General features: G+C 37.0%; 1 pseudogene; it reads right to left on the minus strand.

Annotated features, from left to right (window-relative positions):
- Positions 1–254: 254 nt before the first annotated feature.
- Positions 255–12,538, minus strand: part of LOC104986818 — a 101,294-nt pseudogene continuing 89,010 nt past the window's right edge.

The following is a 12,538-nucleotide window of genomic DNA, read 5'->3' on the forward strand; positions in this document are numbered from 1 at the left end:
TTGCTTATCCCCAAGTGCTCATTTGCGTCCTTCAGTCTTGCCAAGCCTCTCTCAAAAGTACTTTCATGAAATTCTCTTGTAATCATTTTGAGTAGAATTCCAATACCTGTCAGGCCATGACTAGACTCATTTCCCATGATTAGACTCAGATGCCATTGAAACAAATTGAACAACAGAAACATATTCTCTTATAGTTCTGGAGGCCAGAAGTCTGAAATCAAGGTGTTGGAAGGACTCTGCCTCCTCTGAAGATTCTAGAGTACGGTCTTTCCTTGCGTCCTCACACTTCTGATGATTTCAGGAGTTCTTTGGCTTGCAGCTACCTTATTCCAGTGTCTGCCTCTATCCTCATGTGGCATCTTCCTGAGTCTTCTCTCTCTGTATAAGGACACTGGCTTTTGGGTTTTGAGTCCACCAGAGTAATCCAGGATGATCTCAAGATCTGTAACTACATCTACAAAAGTCATATTTAAACTTTTCAAGACATAAGTATATCCCTTTGACAGCCACTGTTCAACACACTATGCTGACTCGTACAAGCTACTAATACTTAAAGTCGAAAATAGCTACCCTTCTCTAATTAAAAGGAAGGCAACTGGACTGTACCCTTCCTCACATCTATATTATGTACAAGGAATCGGAAGCCCTAGGATTACAAACCTAGTCAATAGGATTTCTAAACAGTGGCTTTCTTCATAAACCTGGTATTTGTGTAGAGGAGAGGCTAGTTGTATGGTCAATATTATTTGCTATGCTAGTAAGAAAATCAGGCATTTGAGGAAAGGCTAATTCTTGCTTTCCCAGTGTTTTCTGTTTAGCAGGGGAGAATATTAATGCCTCTTAACCTAATTTTTTTTTTAAGACTATAACTAAAGAAAGATGGAAGATTTTCTTGAGCTGAATTACCATCAAATAAAATCAGTTAAGCACATTACCCTTTCCCCTCACGGTTCTGTAAATTAAAGTAAATTGAAATTAAGAATATCAAAGCAACTTCTAAATGAATTTTGTCAACAGACATCAGAACTTCTAAAGTTACATGAAAGAAGTATCCTCACCTTGTTTGAGTAATTCTTGTTTTTCAAGTAAATTCAAGTTTGCTTGTTCTAGAGGGTTGTCCAAAACTTAAAATCAGAGAAAGCAGCAGTTTTTTAGACTGTCAAGCTGGCTCGGATATGAAAAAGAATTGTTTCCACATGTGGTATAATGTTTCTGAAATAGGGAGGTGGGAAATTCTTATTAGTCTCCTGTGTTTGGCTGACAGCAGTGTCAACTGTGGTTTGTCTATCCCAGAATATTTGAATCAACTTTCTGGATCATGTTCTAGTAATCTAGGCAAAAACAAATATGCTTGTTTACCTGAAGGAATTGTCAAATAGCTTGGACTGCACTCCTAGGACTTTATATCCTCCTCATTATGTTTCAAAGTCTGCCAGCCTAGTGTCTCTTGATCTTCCCCAGTGCCCTGACTTTTTTTTTTTTTTTTCTTTTTATGTGCTTTGGTTCAATAACATGTTCTATCGAGCAGTGCAGATGAAAACTTCCTATTTAAAATATTCAGAAGAGAAGAGAGAATTAAGCCTACAATAGCATTTTCCAAGCAGACTAGAAAACACTAAGAACAAAATTTTGTTGTGTTTTCACTCCTGGTATTTTTATTTGAAGTTTATGGGGAAAAACACGAACACTTGATTGAATCTTCAGGCCACTGTTGTTGCTGTTTTTAAGCACGTCACCTTAATTCATTCATTTCACAAGGGATTATTGAGATATATAATATAGAGGATATTATATACCAAATCATGTTCTAGGTTCTGGGGTTACTGTGGTAATCTAAAGAGACATAGCCTTTGCTGTCATAGAAATTACTTTCTAGAAGTAATAAAAAGGAAAACAACCATAAATAATTAAGCAAGAGACAAGATATAAATAGGTAATGTTATATAACAAAACTGGATAGTAGGTTAATTGTGCTTGAGTGGTGTGAGTTAGGAATACCAGGTGGTTCCTTGAAAAGAGGTATTTGAGGTCCTTTGGGGCAATTTCTTGGGGATCCAAGAGACTGTTGGAACAAAAGACTGGATGGCATAAATCATATTTCATGAATAGTGAGATTGGTTATCTCTATTCTATATCCTTTCCTTTTCTTTCTCACTAGGTTTTAGGAATAAAAGAGGCAGAATTCTGAGCAGGTAGTCTTTAAAGTGCTCGCTGTGTGCTTACTTACTTCTCTAGGCAGATGTTTTGCAATTTAAATATAGAAAGTTTTTCCTAATAGGACTAATATGTCCATGCATTCTAAGAAGGATCACCTAAAACAATTACAACAGTTGAGCTGATGCAGTCAGCCCAGTCCTAGAAATGTGCATCTCCATATTGATAAATGCTCTCTATTTAATTAAAATATATTGATCAAGGCACATTTATCTTTATCAGAATGACCATGCATCGTCTTTTGGGGAATTATTGTTTATTGGTTTGAGAAGCTAATAGGCAGTTTTAAAATAATTTGTCTGCTTTCAAATTTACTCTCTGTCTTCTAAGTACTTACATATTGCTCTTTGTTAAAATATGCTGTTTTGCCTGCTTTAAGCTTCCCTTAAAAGATATGTAGGTTGTAATAAACACTAGTTAGTTTGTGTGATCATTCAGTAGACTCCTTGGGAAGAATCCACTGATTTGCTGTACAAATATCAGTTCTTTAATGGAATGTCTGATGTGAAGTGATTATAGATTTATAAAGAATGTAGACTTAACCAGAGTTATTAAGTCTCTTGTGATCAATTCACCTGATGTCACAGAGAAAACAATTTAAAGAGACACTGTTTTAAATTAATATGTTAGCATACGTCACACTTACTGGAATTTGCAGTTGTGCTTTCGGTATAGTTCATTCTTTAAATGGAAACTGGATAACATGAAGGAAATTATATTTCACTTTTAGAAATAATTCGAATAAAAATGCACATCAAACATATTTTTTGAACAAATTAGGATCTGGTGTGAATTTTCAAATAGCAAATGAAACAACTTTCAAGTGCAACATCTAAGCTATATAAAGTAAATATTTGGGGGCATATTGTACACGCACAGTGAGCTGTAAAAAACTCAAATCCTAAATGATAACAGATTTGTGTCTATGCCAAAGCACCATCTGAGAAATATTCCAGTTTTAAATTGGACTTTCTTATATAAGTATGCATTGTAACTGTGATAAAGACTTTGGAAAGCAATGTTCAGATTCTGCTAGAAGAGATAAGGTGGGGGCTCTGACATAACCTTGAAGGTCAAAGAAGATGTCTTTTGGAAGTGACCTGATTGGAGAGACAAAGTATCTCAATACCTGAGTCAAATAACTCTCTATCTTAGTCTTACATAAAGGTTACTGCTCACTGACTCCCTAAAACCCATTTAGAATCCCTTTTCCTTTGCCATGTAGCTCAGACCGAGCCTGTGACACAAGAAATGAAATCTGGGAAGATTTGAGTTCTCAATCAAAAAAGAAAAATGAAATTGTAAGGGTTTCCCCCTGTCTAGTTTTCTACTTTTAATATGGGAGCAGGGCAGCTGTCTTGGTGTCCTGAAGTAACATTTAGAAGGTTACAGCCAAAGAAATCACAGAAATTTTGGCTAGAAGATTGTCAGGCACAGAAACAACAGCGGGAACTGCTGGAGTCAAAGAGAGTGAGAATTAATGTTGTCTTGTTGCTTCCTAAAAACTTACTTTGTGGAGAAGAGCGTTGTAAGAGTGTTTTACCCTTACAACATATATTTTTCTTGGGGCAGTTGAATCTTTCAAAGAGCTTGGCACATGCTTATTTGCCATTTTTCCCAGGTTGATTTTTTTCTTCCCCATTGTAAAGCAAGAGAAAGTTGACGAGGCCATTTTTAGTTTGTCAAATATAAATCTAAAAAGTAGAAAGTGAAAACACTTCTGCTGAAAATGCAAATGGAATGAATTTAATTAAAGTAAATCATTGTGTGTTGAATCCCTTACATTTGGGGGGAGCAAGAATCTAATATTGAGCTTGGCAATATCTCAATATGATTTACTCACAGATTTAACTTCTGAGGCTTTATTATAAAGAAAAGTCAAATCAATCATTTTGCATTATACTTTTTAATTTCACAGTTTCTGTTTTTCTTCTGGGAGCATTTGTCCATTTATTTCTTGATATGTAACACATAAGGCATTATTGATAAATGAATAATTAAAATTGAGTATTCCACCTTCAAGAAGCTCACCATAAGTAGAAAAAAATAAACTAAAACAACCTCTTATTATATTTATAATAATACAATTTTAAAGGATGTCAATACAATATGTATAATATTATTTGCAGGACAATCTCCTTTGGGGGTGGGTGTGGTGATATGCTGGGGTATCTTGAAAACCATCTTGAAGGAGATGCTTGCTGAGCACAATTTTGAAAGGTGAACAAATATTTTCCAGACAGCAGAGTTTGAAAGAAGGGCATTGGGTGGAGCATATACAAAAGTGTGGAGGAACTAAATTGCAACACCTGTTTTGGAAACCATTGGCAGTTCAGAGCTGAAAAACCAAGATGAATTAGAGGAGAAAGTTACAGCAAATAGGCTGAAGAAATAGAATCTCAAGAACAAATAGACAAGTCTGCATAGATCTTTCTGCCTACAATGGATGGTCCAATGAAGTCACTTCTATTAAGCTCTAGGCTCAGATTGAGATTCTAAAGCTGGGTAAACTGCTTTGGGGTGTATGCAGGTACAAGTCCTTGATCATGTTAACCCCAATGAACTCATAGGATATGTGTTAAAATCATTTTTATTTCATATAAGAATGAACCTTAAAAATATATTATTCCTATAAATTAGCATCCAAATCAGCAATCATTACCATAAAGAGTCATCCCTCAGTAACTCTGGTGGATTCTTCCAGGACCAACACTTGCATACCAAAATCAGGCAGATACTCGAATCCCTCACGTGAAATGGTTCATCTGGCAGCTGGTTGAATCTGTGAAGGTGGAACCTGTGACTATTAAAGATGGACTGTGTAAAAACTGTGAGACTTTCCATTGTAATGAATGCCTCACAGTTTACTTAATCCCCTCTGTTGACAAGGGTCTTCAAATTTGTTATTATAAACAATGATGTAATATATGATTTCCAATTTATGTAATTTTTCAGGATACATTTTAAAAGTGAATTGCTTATAGAAATGCAAAATTATTATAATACTGACAAATTGCAACCAATTTATATTATATATAATCCATGTGCCTGCCAGGAGTATACCTAATAGAATTTATGGAACATTTTTTTTGTCCAAAGTGAATCATTGAGATATATAGGTGTGTATGTATATGTGTACATATATATACAAATAGCCATATAAAATTAATATCAAATTAGCAAATGAATTTTAAAAGGTGGCAGTCAAATGTATTGATGAGAAATGTTTCAAAATTTACATTTAAATTGTTTTATTTGAAGAGTGAATACTTGCCCACGGTACAATATTCAAAGGGGACAATAAGTGTGTAAAATTATGCATGTCTCTTCTGCCCTTGTAGCCTCTCTCATACAATTCCCTTCCTAAGGGGCAGTAGGGTTACTGCATCTTACAAAACGCTCCAGAAATAATCTTTATAAATATAAGAAAATATAGGTATATAGATAGCCCACACTTTTAAGTCCAACTAGAGTAGCACATTATAAACATTTTTCTGTACTTTGCTTAATTCTATTAAAATGTATCTTGTGGACTTTTTTCATAGCACCATGCAAGATCTTCAGTTTTAAAAAAAACACACACAATACTATAGCAAAAGTCATTTAAGATATTTTGAGTATTTTGCTATACAAAAAAGTATGCAATTAATAACTCTGTATATGGATCATTCTATATGTGTGCCAATACATTGGTGAGAAACCAAGAAATAGAATTTCTGTGTCAAAAGGTATTTTCCAAATTGCTATTGACAAGAGCTGTAGCAGTTTATAACCCATAATCAGATAGTGTAAGAAATGCCTATTTCCTATCTCTCCCATTTTCTTTTTTTAATTTTTGCCACTCTAAAAGGTGAAAGAGTTGTCATTTGACTTGCATTATTTAGTAAAACTGAGGATCTTTTCATATATTTCAAAACAATTCATACTTTCCTTTCTCTTAGCTTTCTGTTTAGATTGTTAGCCGATTTATATATTTGACTATTGGTGTTTTCTTACTGACTTATAAAAGCAATTTTTATATTAAAGTAGTTCTTTGTGATATAAATTCCAAATATTTTTCTCAGTTTTTAATTTGCCTTTCAACACTTTTCATGTTTTTTTCCATGTCAAGTATTTGTTTTATGTAGCTGGATCAGTAGCACCAGAAACAGCTTTAAATTCTAATCTTTTTTTTCCCATGGATAGGATTTGAAAAATAATAAGCATGAATAAGAAATGCAAGAAATTTGAATTCAGTATAAAGAAGCTTTAAAATAAAGGGTTATCGTTTGAACTGATTTTACAGGTTAGTGAGGATTGTTCTCCAGAGAGTTTTAGATTATGGTTAAAAAATGATCATAGTTTTTCAACACATCCAATCTGAAATTAGCCAGATTAGATACTGTCTTGTGATAAGATGTGGCCCTATGGATAGTTCAGTTTAGTCACTCAGTCATGTCCAACTCTTTGCGACCCCATGGCCTGCAGCACACTAGGCCTCCCTGTCCATCATCAACTCCCAGAGCTTGCTCAAACTCATGTCCATTGTATATGTGTATATATATATTTATACATATATATATGTATGGTGATTCCATCCAACCATCTCATCCTCAGTCATCCCTTCTAATCCTGCTTCAATCTTTCCCAGCACCAGGGTCTTTTCTAATGAGTCAGTTCTTTGCATCAGGTAGCCAAAGTTATTGGAATTTCAGCTTCAGCTTCAGTCTGTCCAGTGAACACCCAGGACCGATCTCCTTTAGGATGGACTGGTTGGATCTCCTTGCAGTCCAAGGGATTCTGAAGAGTCTTCTCCAACACCACAGTTCAAAAGCATCAGTTGTTCAGAGCTCAGCTTTCTTTATGTTCCAGCTCTCACATTCATATATGACAACTGGGAAAACCATAGCTTTGACTATGTGGACCTTTGCTGGCAAAAAAAAAAAAAAAAATCTCTGCTTTTTAATATGCTCTCTAGGTTGGTCATAGCTTTTCTTCCAAAGCATAAGTGTCTTTTAATTTCATGCCTGCAGTCACCATCTGCAGTGATTTTGGAACCCGAGAAAAGAAAGTCTATCACTGTTTCCAATATTTCCTCATCTATTTGCCATGAAGTGATGGGACTACATGCCAGGATCTTAGTTTTTGAATGCTCAGTTTTAAGCTAACTTTTTCACCTTCTTTCACCTTCATCAAGAGGTTCTTTAGCTCCTCTTCAGTTTCTGCCATAAAGGTGGTGTCATCTGTATATCTGAGGTTAATGATAATTTTTTCTGCAAATCTTAATTCCAGCTTTAGCTTCATCCATCCTGGCATTTAGCATGATGTACTCTCCATATAAGTTGTACTCTGTATACAGAGTATAAGATGCACTCTGCACACCTATGGATAGAATGGTACTCACATAAGTAATGAATAATATAGCACCCTCCCGAAGTTCCATAGAGATCATTTGGATTATTTCCCCATGGGGACCAAGAGATGAAGCATATTGTCACACTTCTCACGGTGAATAATTGGCAGTATTGGGGCCAGTTTTCCAAGACTTGGTCATGCTGCCAAATCTTATCAAAAATATCTTTTCTCTCTTCCTCAAACAGAATGTTCTCTCTCAAGCTGAAACCAGCAGTAAACTAAACAATAACAAACTAAACAAAATCACACCTGCTGAAGCCTGACTGGATTGGAAACTCACTCTTCTAAAGTTTCATGTGATTTGTCTTTCTACAACATTCATATTAGCAAAAGAAATACCTATAGACAATGAAATTGAAAAGTGTGCTTTTGAGGTGAAGTTCTCCAAGCAACACATTAGTTTTTCACAGCATTTATCTGTTCTTTTTGGCTAATTAGCTGGCTTAGGTAAGAAAGCACTTCCAATATAAATGTGTGAATAGAAAATAAAACAACAACAACAACAAATTAAAACACTTCAGGGCTTCATTTACTTCTGGAATATGAATCAAATCAATATCTCAAAAACTACTTGGGTTGAAAGTCCTGAAATGAACACACATATATGTGCATGCACTTATATAAGCTTAAACATATCTTTAAAAACACCTATTAAAATTCTATATTTGATATTAACTAGAAAAATGTCACTAACAGTAGAACAAGAGCGACCTTTAAGCTCCACATATTCAGACTCTAGCATTTATTCTAAAGCCAGAAACATCTCAGAAATAACTGGTGAGGGAGAGCCTCACAATTAATTTTATAATGAAGTCTTAGGCATGCCAGGAATCTTGCAACAAATATTAAAGCAAACCTTTATTTGTTATACATAATTTGTTTAACCACTGAGAATAAACAAGAATGCACACCAAATTTTAGCTCTTGGTCAAGGCTTCCAGAGTCTTGAAAAAAGTTAAGTCAAAAATATGGAAATAGATCAATGTGATGATTCAGTGGACAAAAGGAGGAAGGGAAGACATTGAACAGAATGAAGACATAACAGATGGTTCTAAGACATGCTCCGGTAAAGAAACTGGAACACGTATAATTGGAAGCTGACTGGTGGGGAATGGGTAGTACGGAGGAGTTTTTAAAAAATAGAATTTTTTTTAAGACACAAGACAAAAGAAACTTTAGTACTGTGACCATACATGCTGCTAAAAGCCAGAATACCAGAAGGCAGGTCAAGTGATGGGATACACGTGCCTGTGAAAATGAGGATGAGACGTGGCCTTATGGGTCTTTGCTGTTTACCCTTCTTTCTTCATGGACAAACACCACCAGTTTCATTTTCCAAATGCAAGTTCTGTTCTTTGCTGTCTACAATGCATTTTTTGTGTTCTACTATTGCATTTTTATTTTCTTATAATTATTTGTTATCTAATGTAGTCTCTTGGCTTATCTGACTACACTTTTCATATAGATTTCTCTTCATATGCAGAAAAAGTTTTAATATTAAAATTATATCAAAGAATATTATCTTCCTCTCATTTAAAGAATGATGAAGCATTTTCTTTTTGCTATAGTAATCTTTCCTCAAACCTAATGCTTGTTTATTCATCATTAAATAAGAACTGATCTTTTTAGACTCAAGGGCCAGCATTTGAAACAACATGTAGATTACTGTTTAACTTCCTAAGTAATCAAGGGATGTAAATTAAAACCACAGCAAAGTATCATCACAAACCCATCAAAATATCAATAATCTAAAAGCCTAAACATGGTAAGTATTGCTGAGTCTATAGAATAGTGAAAACCATTTAATACTGATAATGGCAGTATAAATACAGTTGTTTCTGAAAACAGGTATTTTCTGACAATGCTGAATATATAATCAATAACCTAGTACTTACAGTCTTAAATAGAGGGACGTTTATGTATCAGTTTGCTGAGTCTTGCCCCAAGGCCACAGGTGCGAGTCCTTGTACCAAGGCCACAGAAACGGAGCCCAGAACCAAGGTCCCCCAAAGCTGACTGAGCCCTTTTGTAGCTATGGCCAAAAGCCACCCTGATCATCATTACCAGGCTTCCTGACCACAAATTAGGCAAAGATACCCATCCCAGTAGTTACCCTATAACAGCCTAACCACTCACTTAATCCCAGCCTTCCATCAGAAATTTTCTTTGTCTTGAGGTTATAAAAATTGGCTGCTAACCCAGGAAAGCTGTCAAATCTCACTGACCTGCCAGGAGATTTCCGCCCTCTGAGCCTACTGCCCACACTATCTCTGCTCTTTGTTCTTAGTAAACTCCCTCTTTACTCTGTGTCTGAAAATTCTTTTTCAACCCATGCTTGGACTGCCTCAAGAGTGGCCCCTGTGGAGACTTTTAGAAGGCTCTCCCCAACTGCGCTTTCCTCTTGTTTCTTTTTCCTCAAGCTCTCTGTGACAGTGGAAGCAATTGAGGAACTCAGGCCAGGGCTCCTCCCCGGCGTATTCCAAAGGCCCTCCAGCCCGCTGTGCCCCCGCCGCACCCTGAGCTGCCACCCAAGCAGATGAGCTGTTCCCTCCCCCTACTGCCTCCTTCTCCTTTTAAGCTGAGGACCAGTCCAGTGAAAATTGTGCAGGCACAGATCAGGCACTTAAAAGCCATGAGAATGCCTGCCTCGGGAAGACTCCCATGACAGAATAAGGAGGCAACCGAACAGACCAGGCTATTAGAGCGTCTGTCCCCCACCAAGGCAACTTCCATTCACCATCAGGCACATGTTGGTTCAAGCAAAATACTGAGCCCACTCCTCTGGCCACTGCCTTCCCAGCAGGACTGCAAGCTGAGTTCCCCAGCCTGTCTCTCTCTTTCACTTTTCACTCATTGGTCTTAACTGATTTACAGGAGCCTCAGCATTGCCTGGGAGTCATCCCAAAGAGCGCCGTCCACATTTCAGGTAATTGTCAAAGAGTGAGTCACTCATTTTCATTCCTTGTCTGTCTTTTTCTACACTAGCTGCCAGGTGCATTCAGTGGTTTGTGCTGAGGCTTGTACCCAGCTGCAGTTTGTGCCACTCTACGTCACATGCTCAGGGGTCACCCCTCATTGTTGGATGCGATTTGGGGGATGGCTGGTCATTTGTGCCATTAGTTGCGTGGTGCCTCAGTCACATGCAGAGGGTTCACTGGGACAGTCGGGATGCCTTCTGTAGCCAGGGAACTCTTAGCACCTCCAAGAATGGGCTCAGGTATGTCTCAAGAACCTCCCTCAGACTTATCTCTAGGTAAGAGGTAATTCTCAGGAACTGGAAAAAAATTCACCCCAAAATCTTAAAAAAGAAGAGGCTCATTCTTTTCTAACAAAAATTTGGAGCCAGTACAAACACGGGAACCAAGAAACATGGCTTCTTAGTGGCACACTAAATTGTAATACAATCCTCCAACTTGATCTCTTTTGCCATTTCACACATTCAAAACTTCATGGCATTTAGTCAGAATCTGGATCTGAAGGACTGATCCACATGTGTCTTTCTGTTGCAACCTTATTTTCCATCCCCTTCTATCTCCCTCTCCCTCTCCATCATATCTCTTAGTGTAGGACTTTCCTACAATCAAAAGCCTGGAGAAACCCCTCCTAACATTCTAAAGAATCCTCTTCTATTTTCTCCTATCTTTCAGAGTGGGAGTTGGAGGGATGGAGGGGATATGCAAGTAGGGAAAGAACCAAGTTTCCTGAACTCCTGTGAGTCCCTTTATTCTTTCAAAGGAACTAATCAAACTAAGATCAAACTAAGACTGATCAAACTAAGATCAAACTGATCTTACTAAGATTCCACCTCCCTAGAAGAACAATCCCTGCTGGAACAACATCTTGTCAGTCTGTCCTTATCATCAGAGACAATTTGAGCACTATTTGGTCTAAATTTTCTATGACTACAAAAAAAGAGAGATTTTTTTTTTTTTCTTTTTTTGATACTAGGATGGCCATGGTATTCTTTAGGCTCCAGAGAAAACACATTAAATTAAAATCTTTTAGAAATTGCAAAGCCTGTTCTTTTTGCAAGAACATTTGGAAAAATCTGGCTTGTTGAAATATTTTTTTGAAGCTCTGACCCTGAGAAAACAGAAACATGCCTGGGAAAAAAGCCTGACACTAACTCTTATCATGTCCTTGAGATACACAGCTCATTCTACCTGAAAATTCAGTCTTGGGCAAATTAGTAGAACTTCAAGCCAAGGAAAAAAACAAACAAAAAGGACCAAGAGACATTTTAAATCTCAAGCAGAAAACTCTGAGATCTCTGTCTGTCTGGATTTATATTTGTCTCACTGTGTGTCTTTGTCTTTGGATAATATTGCTGAGCTTAATTTGTAAAGGAGCTCTATTTAGTTGGCCTAAAGAAAACACTTACAAATAAAACAATTCTAAAACAAGAGAAATTAAACTAAATGAATTTCAGGTTCACATGAACTGGAAAATATTCACTATTAGATTCGATTCAGTTCAGTTCAGTTCAGTCACTCAGTCGTGTCCGACTCTTTGTGACCCCATGAATTGCAGCACACCAGGCCTCCCTGTCCATCACCAACTCCCAGAGTCTACTCAAACTCACGTGCATTGAGTCGGTGATGTCATCCAGCCATCTCATCCTCTGTCGTCCCCTTCTCCTCCTGACCCCAATCCCTCCCAGCATCAGAGTCTTTTCCAATGAGTCAACTCTTCGCATGAGGTGGCCAAAGTATTGGAGTTTCAGCTTCAGTATCAGTCCTTCCAAAGAACACCCAGAACTGATCTCCTTTAGAATGGACTGGTTGGATCTCCTTGCAGTCCAAGGGACTCTCAAGAGTCTTCTCCAGCACCACAGTTCAAAAGCATCAATTCTTTGGCGCTCAGCTTTCTTCATAGTCCAATTCTCACATCCATACATGACTACTGGAAAAACCATAACCTTGACTAGACA

The sequence above is a fragment of the Bison bison genome, unplaced genomic scaffold, assembly GCF_000754665.1.
Source record: "Bison bison bison isolate TAMUID 2011002044 unplaced genomic scaffold, Bison_UMD1.0 scf7180017864075, whole genome shotgun sequence".
NCBI classification, from domain to species: domain Eukaryota; kingdom Metazoa; phylum Chordata; class Mammalia; order Artiodactyla; family Bovidae; genus Bison; species Bison bison.